Source organism: Podarcis filfolensis, assembly GCF_964270895.1.
Source record: "Podarcis filfolensis genome assembly, chromosome: 14".
Classification (NCBI taxonomy): Eukaryota; Metazoa; Chordata; class Lepidosauria; order Squamata; family Lacertidae; genus Podarcis; species Podarcis filfolensis.
Window position 1 is genome coordinate 37567603 of NC_139616.1, and position 14418 is coordinate 37582020.

Genomic DNA, 14418 nt, shown 5'->3' on the forward strand with positions numbered 1-14418 from the left:
TGTGGCCTTTTCCATTTATAACATGAAAAATACATGACATGACATCTGAAGTCCAAAAGTCATGGACAATGCTGCCATCAAGCTAGACTCAACATCCTGAGCTTTTATTTATTCAGGAAAGACAGTACAAGGCAGACATTTTGAATTATATCAGGCCTGCTCCGCATATTACATTTTGTAGAAGTACACCCAAAGGCCAAACTACACAATTACATGAAGTTGTGTATTTTCTTCCTGTGGCTTTAAAAAAAACAAAACTGAAAAGAAGCTTTGTAGGCTTCCTGCTGTTGCTCCCACCCTGAAACTTGGAAGCAGAAGCTCATCCTTGCAAGTAAGAAAGATATCTTTATTCAGGCAAGTAATGGTACAGGCTCAGCAGCAGACACAGGGCTCAGAGGGCCATGGTTCAGGAGCTCAACAGGAGGGCAAGATGTTCAGAACTGGACCAAAGCAATGAAGATGTCCCAACAAGTTCCCACACCCAACCCACCAAGCTTTTTAAAGACAAGGTATGGCACACTTACTCACCAAACTTACTTGTCTTGTGGAAATATCAGGATTGCAAATGTGCACTCTATTGAGGTTCATGGGTCTGCTCCCATCTGCAAAGGGAGCACCTGGTTCTAGGTGGAAACGCTGAATGGAAGATAGAGACATGTGTGTAGACAGTCTCCTAACATACAAAGGTAAAAAATTACTTTTGTTGCTCCACCCACCTCTGCCTCTGGACCTGCTTGCCACTTGCATGTGACCCTGAGAGGGTTGCCCAGAAGACTGAGAAAGCTTTCCCACCCTTGGCTTCATAATTTTAACATTTACCACTATCACGTATGACTTACCATTCACCATTTCTCCTGGTTGATGGTAGATCGCTACAAGAACATATAGAGCATTTAAAACTCTTTATTTTTGTCATCTTCAGTGATGTCTGGCTTGAACATTTTGTTTATCTGAGGAGAGAAAGTTAAGACACTCTTCAAGCTCAACATCCTATTCTAGCCCCACCCCAGACAAAATGTGCTACCTGACCTTCATGGCAAACCCACTTCTATCTACAAAACCCTGATGAGATAGGTTCACTCACAGCGCAGCCATGTAGATTGGAAAATCAAGTTCCCATTTTATACAAGGGGAAACTGAGGTTTTGCTCACCTAATATAATTCCATGCCCGGGCCAGAGATTCTAATTCAGTAGAACAGACTGAATTCTTAATACACCACAGTTAGTTACTTCTCCAGCAGTTTGTACAGCCTGTTCCCTTTCCCATGTTACAATTTTCCATTTAGGACAAGCAACTTCCATGACAGCAGGTGATGTCCAGAGAGTCTCATGTGTTGCCTGCTCAGTATTCATTCAGGCACCAAGCAAATAATTTTTTAAAAAAATTATCCAAAGCTTTGAAATGGATTTTGTGGTTTCTGTGCACACAGACATCCCGGAAAGCATGAGGCATTACTGCAGTTCAAGGACACAGTTCAGCCAGGCAAAAGCTCTTGAGGAGGACACAAAGCAGGACTTGGGATTGACTGAGAGAGGGGGGGTGGCCTAGGGGCCAGTTATAGAAGCCTGGCAGGCTATCAAAAGGTAAACTTTTGATCAAGGGGAGATTCTGAGCATGCAAAAGTATTATTATTATTATTCTTTCCATTGCAAGTTTATTTTTCCCACAGCACCATCTTCAACTTTGTCCACCGAAAAGAGCAGCCACATTTTTCACACTGCAGTCAGCTCCTTCTCTCCAAGAGAAGTGTTAGCTGGCCAGTTTGTGACGACGAAAAGAACCACCTGCCGTTTGAGAAACGCCTGCCATTTGAGTGGGATCCAGATGCAAACATTTCAAGAGGCCTGCTTAATCATGCACTTTCCACGCAGGTGGTGAAATATTGATCTGAGGCTGCTTCGTAGCATCAAGGAAGAGACGTTTTCACAGAGCTCTCTGCCGATCTGTTACTGTTGTACATGTCTATCAGAAAACACCCTGTGATTCTTCGAGCGGCACCTTGGGGAAGCAGAAATATAGATGGTAGATGTGCGACGTACTTTCCTGCAGTTGTCATAAACACAACTTTTGTCAAGGGGAAAGGAAATGAGAAACCATGCAGGGAGATTTTTATATATATAAAAGATATCCCTGTTGCTAAAACCAAGACTCAATCATTCCAACAGCCGTGTCCCATGAACTGGCATGAGAAGCCATCAACAGAGCTCCCTAGCTGTCTTCAGGAAGTCCTCAAATCCCTCTGTGCCTTCTTAATTACAACCAGATCTGAGCTTGTTTCAGTGTTGCCCTTGTAGAATACAGGTAGGAAGGAAGAGGGCGACAAAACTAAAATTAGCTGGCTCTGCCTGTCGTTTTTTATGGCGCCACCCTACCTTCTACCCTACCTTCTTATGCCTTCTACCCTACTAGTCCCTGTGGGTACCAGACACCACTGCTCCAGACAACCCCCTCCCATTAAAAATAAACCAACAAGCACAGCAACTTGAACTGTGGAGGGTTGCCCATTTGGGTCTATGGGACGGTGTCCAACCAACCTCAGCCAACCCCCACCTGCCTGCCTTCCTTACAACCAGCTCAGGGGATTGCACTGTCAGTCAATCTCCATCTCTCTGTTGCCCTTGCAGATCTTAGCAGCAAGGCAGAAGGATGGGGGTAAAACTAGGAGGAGCTGGCTCCACCTGTCATTGGCTCTGGCGCCACCTACTGTTGGGCTCCCCACCCTACCAACTACAATGGGCACCAGCCACCCCTGGCCGCCATAGCACAAACAACAGTAGGTGCATTAAAACTGAGTCTGATGCTAATTAAAATCTGCAAAGGAACAGAGGGTGCTGCCTCCTACAGGTAAGGTTATTTGCCCATTGAGCTCAGGGGGTTTGTTCCTACTCTGATCAGCGGCAGCTCTTCCAAGTCAGGCAGACGTCTTTCCCAGTGCCAGACACCTGATCCTTAACAAACTGATGAGATTGGTCTCAAGTAGGGCCAGGGCCTTTTCAGTACTGGCCCCAACTTGTTGGAACACTCTGTCACAAGAGACTAGGGCCCTGCGGGACTCGACATCTTTCCACAGGGCCTGCAAGACAGAGCTGTTCCATCTGGCCTTTGGTTTGGACTCAGTCTGAACCTTATGTTTCCCTCCCCTAATAGTTTTGATCTACGGGCTACTTTTAAAATGAGGCTGCATTTTAAATTGCATTTTAACCTGTATTTTAAATTGGTTTTTTTTTTTCCTATTATGTTTTTACTGTAATTTTACTGGTGTTAGCCGCCCTGAGCCCGGCTCTGGCTGGGAAGGGCGGGGTATAAATAAAAATTATTATTATTATTATTATTATTATTATTATTATTATTATTATTATTAACCTGTGACCTTCTGCATGCCAAGAATGTGCTCTACTATGGAGCCACAGTCCTTCTTTGAACAAGTTAACCTCCTTCCGATTGCTATTTCCCATAGTGGCTGATATTTACTGGGCAGAATGGTGCAAACACCTGCAAGGTGCCTTTAATGCAAGAGTGAACTTCACCCATAGAAAAGGACTCTGTGAGCATCCGACCAGCAGCACAGTTTTTAGTTTGGCACTATTATTTTCTGCACAACATTCTTTCCTCTTCTTGGGCAGCTTATTCTTGAAAATCAGGTGCTTGGTGAGTTTCAGACCCCTTTGGAAATGGAGGCTCCTGCCCCATCCCAGCCCTTGATGCAACACATTTAAATGGCATCTGTCAGTTTTGCCAATAGATGAGCGTGCCCCACTTGTGCAAAGAGCAAGTAAACCACCTTTATAAGAAGACCTGATTCCCCCCACCCCCAATTTTGTTTTCTTATTCTCCCCCCCCCCATCTGCCCAAATGCAAATGTAGCTACATCAAGGTCCTGTGGGTGTCCTTTAATAATAATAATAATAATAATAATAATAATAATAATAATAATAATTTATATCCTGCCCTCCCCAGCCGAAGCCAGGCTCAGAGCGGCTAACAGCAGTAAAAATAACACAGTTTACATAAAATCACAATCAATTAATTGAAATACATTCTAAAATCAATTCATTCTAAAATCAATTCAGAATCAAATTAATGGCAACCATTGCGCTAGAGTGCTATGAGGAATACAGAAGGAGGGGGTCAAACTGCGCCTTGGCCAAAGGCCTGGTGGAACAGCTCCGTCTTGCAGGCCTGGCGGAAAGATGTCAAGTCCTTTAGATTTTTCCCTAGCACCCACCCAATCTCTGAGCCTCACTCCTAACTACCCACTTAGTCACTTCCCACTTGGCAAGGTTGTCTACCTTTTTCTCCTTTGAAAAACTCATAGAAGTGAAGGACGAAGTTGGAAAAGCAACACTCTTTTCCCCATTTCTGCATGCTTTTCAGGGTTCAGATCTTGCTCCGACGTTTTTCCAGATCTTCTCGAAAAGTGAAATGCAGGTGCCTATTTTTTCTCCCTTTCTCTCGGAGTGGGTTGTGGGTGGGTGTGGATCTTGGGCAAGAAGTGACAGCGGCACTCATTCGAAACTCCAGAAATACCGTATTTTTCCGTGTGTAAGACTAGGGGTTTTTTTTACCAAAAAATTAGGTTTGAAATTGGGGCTTGTCTTATACACGGGTAGTGCTGAGGGATGTTTTCTTAATTTGGAGTCCCCAAAAGTAGAGGGCGTCTTATACATGGGGGCGTCTTATACACGGAAAAATATGGTAGTTAAAAAAGAAAAATGCATTCATTATTTAAGATGAGAAAGGGCTGGATCTCAGTAGTAAAGCATCTATCTTGTATGCCGGCAGCCCCAGATTTAGTACTTGGCATCTCTAGGTTGGGACACGGGTGGCGCTGTGGGTTAAACCACAGAGCCTAGGACTTGCTGATCAGAAGGTTGGCAGTTCAAATCCCCGCGACGGGGTGAGCTCCAGTTGCTCGGTCCCTGCTCCTGCCAACCTAGCAGTTCGAAAGCACGTCAAAGTGCAAGTAGATAAATAGGTACCACTCCAGCGGGCGTTACCGTGCGCTGCTCTGGTTTGCCAGAAGCGGCTTAGTCATGCTAGCCACTTGACCCGGAAGCTGTACGCCGGCTCCCTCGGCCAATAAAGTGAGATGAGCGCCGCAACCCCAGAGTCAGTCATGACTGGACCTAATGGTCAGGGGTCCCTTTACCTTTATCTCTAGGTAGGGCTGGGGGATAACCCTGCCTGAAACCCTGGAGAGCTGCTGCCAGTTGGTACTGAGACAGTATTGAGCAAGCTGGTCTAACTCAGCATAAGGAAGTTTCTTATGTTCCTAAGATTCTTTTGGAGCCTGAGGCAATGGCTTTTGTTTGGACACAGGAAGGAGGGAGGATCTGGGCTGTTCACTTTTGAACATTACAAATCGGAGCCTGCTGGGAACCACACTCTTATGTGCGTCTACTAGTAGAGAGATCCACTGCACAGAAGATTGGCACCCTTGCTGTCCATGGGAGACTTTGCCATCTGCAGTGAATAAGGTCTCTATAATTTAAAAATCTCAATGTATTTTTTTAAATATTTTTTTGAAAGCTTGCTTCTTTTTTAAAGAGAGAGAGAGAGAGAGACCTCAACAGAAATAAACAGGCTCAACCACTTTTGTGAAGCAACAGAAGACCTTGGCAACTGCTTGATTACCTAGCAACTCTCATAGAGCAAAATAGCCCCCAGGGTGGAGGTGGGGAGAATTTGCATGGTTTCAGGGCTTGAAAACATTGAAGCGAGAATTCTTCGGAAACGATTCTTTTGTTTTGATTCTCACCATTGCTGGGCATCATCTGGCAATACAAGCATACATCAAAAGAGATCTCGGTTGCAGTTTCCTTTCCCTGTTTGCTAGTAATGGTGATGCACTGGCAATGGCTTCATAATCAATCAGTTTGATTGAGGGGTTTTTTAAAAAAAAACACCACCATCGGAGGATAGGGTTTCCTTGTTATCACTGGCTTTGAGTTCCAGGATCTGTGCTAATGGATGGCAGCTTGACTAGGGTAGCCAAGTGTCCTAATTTACATGGAACACTCCTCTACTTAGAGGCACTGTCTGGTCCAAATCTGGTTTAAAGATTTTTTAAAAAGTAAGAGATGCCCCTCAAGGATTAGCAGATGAGCAGAAGCAAGTGTTTCACCTGCTCTCACAGTCTCCTCAACTATGGTGTGATCAACTTAATTAGAACCACAATGCCAATAGGTAAAGGTAAAGGGACCCCTGGCCATTAGGTCCAGTCGTGGACGACTCTGGGGTTGCAGCGCTCATCTCGCTTTATTGGCCGAGGGAGCCGGCGTACAGCTTCCGGGTCATGTGGCCAGCATGACTAAGCCGCTTCTGGCAAACCAGAGCAGCGCACGGAAACGCCGTTTACCTTCCTGCCGGAGCGGTACCTATTTATCTACTTGCACTTTGACGTGCTTTCGAACTGCTAGGTTGGCAGGAGCAGGGACTGAGCAACAGGAGCTCACCCCGTTGCGGGGATTTGAAACCGCTGACCTTCTGATTAGCAAGTCCTAGGCTCTGTGGTTTAACCCACATCGCCACCCGCGTCCCACACAATGCCAGTAGTTGTTTCTAAATCTGCACCTCTGCATATATGTTGAATCAAGCCATATCTTCAGAGGAATTTGGCCACTCTCCAGGTGCCCGGCTTGATTCCATGTTGACCCCCCCGTCAACGACTCCCGGCAAGACAAGGCGAGGTCTTTATCGGCCGATCCTTCTTCAAACGTGAAAGAAGAACACAGCCACTCTCCTCCTCCCTCACTCCCTGCCATCCCCAGGGAGGGGAAAGAGACAGACAGAAATGTATTTACATGCCTTTATTTCTGTCTTTCCTCAGTGCAGAAAACAACATGTCTGCACTCTCTGATACCCAGCTGCAGAGAGAGAAAAACTCCACCCATGTACTTCCAGTACAGGGTCATGTGACACTCTGAGCTAACATCCGGTGCTCAGAGCACATAACAGACTGTCCCTGGTTCCCACGGTACAGTCCCATAACATAAACATCCTGTTTGGCTTTCCAGCCATCTGGAGCACTCAGCAGCATTGCTCCTTTTTCGTAACAATATATACTTAGCCCCATTCCAGATGCAACTGCCATCAGCCCCAGTCAGCATAGCCAATGGTCAAGGAATTATGGGAGTTGTAGTCCAGCAATATCCGGAGGGTCACATGTTGCTCCACATCCCTGGAGTAGACAATACGGAGCTGGATGGAGCAATGGTCTGACTCTGTATAAGGAAATTTCCTATGATCCAGTATTTGTCCCCTTGAACTATAGTGGTACCTCGGGTTAAGTACTTAATCCGTTCTGGAGGTCTGTTCTTAACCTGAAACTGTTCTTAACCTGAAGACCACTTTAGCTAATGGGACCTCCTGCTGCCGCTGCGCCGCCAACGTGCAAGTTCTGTTCTCATCCTGAAGCAAAGTTCTTAGCCTCAAGCACTATTTCTGGGTTAGCGGAGTCTCTAACCTGAAGCGTATGTAACCCAAGGTACCACTGTATACTGATTGGTAGTGACTACAGGGTTTCAGACTGGGGAGCTTCCCAAGCATATTTGGAAGTGCCGGGGATTGAACCTGGGACCCTCTGCATACAAAGCAGATGCTCTTTCGTTGTGCTACAGCTTTATATTGTATTGAATCCATTGCATTCTCAGGACTTAGGTTTATTCAAGCTTCTGGAATATATTAGGAACAAAGGTGCGTTCCCACTAATAAATCAAAGAGTAAGAGAAGATGGGGCATGCAATTAAACAGTTATTGGACGCATGCACTGTCAGGGCAGAGATGAAGACGTATCTGATTTTGCATTTACATCGTTTGATTGCTTTGTGACACTATACTGCTCCTATGCATCCAAGCTATCTCCATAATCGGGGGGGGGGGGATTTTCCTCACTGTAAAAGCTGCCAACTGTATTAAGAGGGCTATAACTTCTCTGAAACACTTTTTCCCCCCTAGTCCAGCCAGCATAACGAGGCCATATTTCAGGACTTCACATTCTCTCGATGCCTTCATGATGGTTGGAAATCTCAATTTATATGGATGATCTCCCGCTTCCATCCACCCACCCACCCGTTATGGTGAAAGTCTCCAAAGTAAGATATTAAACTCCGATGTTAGCACTTTCTTTCGTGAGTTCCTGCACAAAGATTGATTGAGATTTTGACGGATAGGCTACAATGCTCAACTTGGCTCCAAGGAAAGAAATGTGATTTCGAGATGGGTAGCAAAGGGGAGCTAGAGGAAGCTGACAGCACTTCTCCTGCATGAAGATCCTTCTGGATCAGGCCAGGGGCCCATCTAGTCCAGCATCCTTTTCTCCCCTCGGCCAACCAGATGCCTAAGGGAAACTCCCAAGCAAGACCTGAGATCAACAGTGCTCTGCCCAGCTGTGATTCCCAGCAACTTGTATTCAGAGGTGTATAGCATTCCCCCTTCAGGGTTAGTAGCCATCGATAGCCTCTCCTCCATTAATTTGTCCAGTTCTCTTTTGAAGTCACCCACGTTGGTGGTTGTCAGGCTTCAGGGAATTCAATCGCTCCCACGGTGAGCAGCCAGGAAACAGATAACAAGAAGATCTCTTACCAAGTCCTTTATTCAGTGTTCACAGAGAGAGGCTTTGAAAAGTGTCTATCCATTCCAGTAAAGTCCCACCCCCTCCATCTCTCCCTGCGCCAGCTGATCTGTGCTTTCTGCCTCTGAGCTTTCTGTTCTACTACTCTCAATGCATGCCAGGTCCTAGGAGAAGGGGTTCAGGAATGCTTTCTAATGATAACGTGTCAGCCAGCTGCTCTGGCTTTGCTGCTCCCCCCTCCTCTTCCATTATCTCCCAGCTTCTGTCTCAGAGTCAGGACCTTCTGCAAACTACAATTTTAAATCTATACTGCCTTCCTCTTCTCAGGAAGGTTCAGGAGAAGGAGAGGGGGGTGTCTCCACCATTCTTCCTCCAATGTCCAGTCCCTGACAATGGTCACCACTGCCTCTTGTGGGATGAATTCCATAGTTTATATGTGCACTGTGTGAATAAGTACTTTTATGCTCTACGTCTCTTTTCTGAATTAAGGTCTATATTGGGGAGGGACCACAAAGCTGTGGGGAATGCACATGTCTTGAATGCAGAAGGTCTTAGGTTCAATCCATGGCATCTCTAGTAACCACAACAACAACAACAACAATTTATTATTTGTACCCCGCCCATCTGGCTGGGTTTCCCCAGCCACTCTGGGCGGCTTCCAACAAAGATTAAAAATACATCAAAATATCACACATTAAAAACTTCCCTGAACAGGGCTGCCTTCAGATGTTTTCTAAATGTCAGGTAGTTGTTTATCTCTTTGACATCTGATGGGAGGGCATTCCACAGGGCGGGCGCCACTACCAAAAAGGCCCTCTGCCTTCCCTGTAACTTGGCTTCTTGCAGCGAGGGAACCGCCAGAAGGCCCTCAGGGCTGGACCTCAACGTCCAGGTGGAATGATGGGGGTGGAGATGCTCCTTCAGGTATACTGGGCTGAGGCCGTTTAGGGCTTTAAAGGTCAGCACCAACACTTTGAATTGTGCTCAGAAACGTACTGGGAGCCAATGTAGGTCTTTCTCGAGGAATTGCATGAAGGGGAGTGGAAGGAAGTTCCATTACTCAAGTGTAAATCCTTGCACTAATGGAACAAGTTACTTAATGCTATATTGGATGCAACCCAAGAATTCTGTCTTTGCATGGGCAGGGGTGAAGCCAGCCTTCTCACAAACTGCTACCCTCCAGATGCATTTGGATTTCAACTCCTTATCAGCCTCGGCCAACATGACATGATCAGGGTAGGTGGAAGTTGCAGTGAGAGAACATTCAGAAGGCATAAATGTGGGTAGGGGAAGTCAGTTTCATCCCATAACCAGGTACAAAAACAAAGACACGATGGGTCTGCTATGAGTAGGACCAGCATTCAGATGTACCCCAAAACGTCTTTGTATAAAGAAAGTGCCAGGAGAGTTGCTTGGAGTCTGCTAGGCACTTAATGAGGAGACGGCACATTTTCCATCTGCAATCATTGACGCTGGAGGCAGGGAACCAAGTGAATATTCGGTGTCTCGCCAGGCAGATTCAGAATTCTAAACTGTTTACGCTTATATATACTTTCATTCCAGTTTGTGTACATTTTACGTATCTTCACTTGTGTTGATACAAAATTAGAGATCAATTTTTAAAGGAGAGTGCTGTGTTTTTGCCAGATTTTGTGCTACTCGTTTATTTATTAAAGTTCTACCGCCTCCTTCCTCCCACAGGAGCCCAGGCAAACAACCAAACAGCCAAAAACAACAAGACAAAAACAAGACAGAAGTGTTTTTTCATTATTAAAAAAAACATTTAAAAACAATCAAATAACCTCCTGGCTAAATAATTTCACGGTTGTCAGGAACAGTATCTTTCATCCTTGAAATACCGGGGTTGCGTATTAAAATTCTGCTGAAATGTTAATAATGAGGAGACAGATGCACCTTACCAGGGAGGGCATTCCATAAATGGGGAAACAATACTACTACTACTACTACTACTACTACTACTACTACTACTACTAATGTTATTATTTGTACCCCATCCATCTGACTGGGTTGCCCCAGCCACCCTGGGTGGATCAGCTGGAACCACCAAGAAGGCCTCTTCTTCCAATCGTAATCTGAGGTGGTTGATCCTGGGAGAGATGCTCTTTTAGGTAATTGGGTGCTAAGCAATTTAGGGCTTTGTGCACTAGCATTAACACCCTGGATTGGACCCAGGAGTTGGCATCCAGGACAATGCTTTCAGGATCAGTGACACATAGCTCCATTGAACTGCCACAACTTACTAACCTAGCAGCTGAGTTCTGCACCAGCCGCAGTTTCCAGAACATTGTCAACCTGAGCTGGGCATAAACACTCCTGGACACAGAGGCCGTTTGTGTCCCTAGTGATAGGCTGGAATACAGAATCAGGTTAGCATTTCTGCTTTCTATAATTTCTGTATTTTTCTATGTTACTTTTATAACAGATATTTATTTGATTTTTATGCTGCCTTTCTGCCCCAAGACGATTCCCAGGGCAGTTCTGACACCTTCCCAGGCATGCTTGGTGGAGACACAGGAGAGGGCCTTCTCAGTGGCTGCTCCCAAACTGTGGAAGTCCCTCCCTAGAGAAGCCAGACTAGCTCCCTCCTTCTTGTCCTTTCGCCAGCAGGTGAAGACTTTCTTGTTCCAACAGGCTTTGGGGAGCTGACTGCTTTTAACGAAAGGACCAGAGCCTTGGTGCTTTTGTTGTAATTATTGGTATAGTGTTCATAGATGTTAATATGCATGCATAGTTTAATTCTATCAGTGTTTAATTAATTCTTAATTATTGTTCTTTCCTATGTTTTTAGCAGTTCTTAAGACTCCCTGGAAAAGACCCTGATGTTGGGAAAGATGGAGGGCACAAGGAGAAGGGGACGACAGAGGACAAGATGGTTGGACAGTGTTCTCGAAGCTACCAGCATGAGTTTGACCAAACTGCGGGAGGCAGTGGAAGACAGGAGTGCCTGGCGTGCTCTGGTCCATGGGATCACGAAGAGTCGGACACGACTAAACAACAACAAACATTTTTATCTGTAAACGGCTTAGAGTTCCATCTACAATAGTGTCTTATTTATTTTATAGTACAGTACATTGATTATTGCTTTCATATTATGGATCAATGGTCTGGTTAGATAGTAAAATTCATGTGAAATTGCTGTTTTAGGGGTTGTTTTTAAAAGTCTGGAACGGATTAATTTATTTTGCATTACTTTCTATGGAAAAGTTCACCTTGGTTTTGGAACGCTTTGGATTTGGAACTGACTTCCGGAACAGATTAAGTGTGAGAACCAAGGTACCACTGTATCAGTTGCTGGAAACCACGGCAGGGGAGAGAGCTCTTGTGCTCAGGTCCTGCTTGCAGGCTTTCCACAGGCATCTCACACCCCACAAGTGTCCTGGGAAGACCAGGACATACTGTTTTTTCCTGCAAGACTTCGTCCCCAAATAAGTGTGTTTTTTGGGCTCTGTTGTCCTGTGCAGGCAGGTCATATGACTAGTGCGGGAGCATGGATGGGAAGACACGTGTTCTGGTTTGGGGGCTCAACATGTTGGAGGGTATGGCATCTTGGTTGGCCACAGTGAGAACTGGATGCTGGACTAGATGGGCCACTGGCCTGGTCCAGCAAGCCCTTCTTATGTTCTCAGTTAGGTCCTTGGTTCTCCACCATCCCCAGGACCTTTCAAGGATGGAAGAGTAACTGCATTACTCCTCCTTGTTTTTAGTTTCCTCATTCTCAGGCAAATGAATTAGCTTCCAGTTCACCTGTTTCTGCTTACACACCAGACTACATGCAAAGGATGCCAGTTTCATTTCATTGCCTGATTTTGTGTGTGTAATACACACAAAACACAAGTGCTTTAGTGTAGTGCTACCTCCCTAAAGCTCAGAGAAAAGGAGAGGGAGGGTGTAGTTATTTCTCCTAGTGCTTTATCAAGTGAGAAAAGCCTTAAGAAGAGATTTAAGTAGCATCAAAGACATTTCCAGGAGATATTGGCTGAAGGATTCACTTGTATCTCACGTCTAGATCTGGTAAGAAGATCTGTCAACAGCTCTCCCGCTTTACCGTACTGTGTGGCACTGAAGGGCCCTATCGATTCATTTTGTTAATCTTATATTTAAGGCACAGGCTTGCTTGAGTAGCTACATCAATGGAGTCAAACAAGACCAGCTCTTGAGTTATGTGCTATCGAATGTCCTAAGTAAAGCGTATACAATTTATAGGTTTTCCCAAAACAAAATATCGTAACAGATGCTGCAGTTGGACAGCCCGGACTTGTGTCAATAGACAGCTATTTGTCACCTGCCAGGAACTGAGAAGATCACCAGATGAGACACATCCTCTGGGTGAAGGCAGCTGATTGTTTAATCCAAAGCGCCAGCCCAGAGATGTGCCAAAACATGTCTGGAGCATAAAATGCCCATTCCGAAGATGGTGGTGAAGACTCCAAAACAAACCAACAACAAAAGCTTTCAGAATGGCCAACGATATGATGACAGAACTTGGCTTCAGCAGCAGAGATGAATTCTGGGATTTGATGTAGTAGTCATGGGAACCAGAGACTTCTGAGGGACCCAGCTGGGCCTACAATTGCCGGGATCTAAGCCTTCAAGATGACAGAAAATAATGCAAGCTCCTGGAAGTAAGATCAATTGGAAAAGGGCATGGAAGGTAGTCAAGAGTTATGGATGAACAGCACCTTTGATGGAGCCTGGACCCGACAGCTGTGGGAAGCCTGGCTTGAGTTGGCTTGGAAGAATGAAGCTAAACTGCCTGGGATGAGCGAGTGAGGATAGCCCTATTCCAGTGTTAGGTCTAGCCATGTTTGAAGAACACATGGAGAGGGTGCCCCACCTGCTGTCCACGTCTAACCTTGACATGTTAAGTTTGAAGGTCCAAAAGGAGACTCTAAGTTAGCTCAGAATCCTCCCAGTTGCAAACTCAACACAGAGTTCCAGTTCATAGGAGGTATTCTAAGCACATCCAGCTCCCTTCAGACCATCAGTCTGGAAGTGGACTTGGCAGGGTTGGGGGTGTTGGGGGGCAGGAAGGGCACACATGGCACAGCTCCCTTCTATGTGTTCGTCAAACATGATTAGACCAAACATCTGACTAGGGCTACCCTCACTCACTCTGTAGGATCATATAATTGTAGAGTTGGAAGGGATCCCAACAATCATCTAGTCCCAAGTCTCTGCAGTGCTGGAATCATCCCTATGTCCACAGTGTGCTTAATGGCACATTCTTCTTCTTCTCTTGGTCCCTTTTTTTTGGCTTCCCAATCCCAGCTAGGCATCCGGTTGGCCACTGTGAGAAGAGGATGCTGGAGGAGATCTGCCACTAGCCTGAATCACCAGGCTCTTCTGGTGTTTTTATACAACCCCTCCCCAAATGCAGTACTGGACACGGGCGGCGCTGTGGGTTAAACCAAATTCCAAATTCCAGACATAGCAAAGATGTGCATGTTGAAGAACTGAAATGATTGGCGATTCTCTTGCCTTTTCCATTTCAGCATTCTCTTCATGCAACTGAAATCCCAATGGATTCTTAGGCAGCCACGCTCTTAGTAAACAATGGGCTGGAATTGATGGTCATAAGTGGCACTGACAGTCGCAAGTGTCTCTTGATTAAATTAGCTGGATAATTTGTGTGATTGGTGCACAAGTGTGTCGTAATTAGCTGGCTGGCTTGTTTGCTGTAGTCTTAGGCACTATATTTTCTAAAATGCAAACATTGCACTACATGAAAATACACACAACCAACTAGGTTTTCACTTCCAGGTAGAGACAACCTTTGGCCTTCCAGATTTTGCTGGACTACAGCTCAATCACCCCCAACCATTG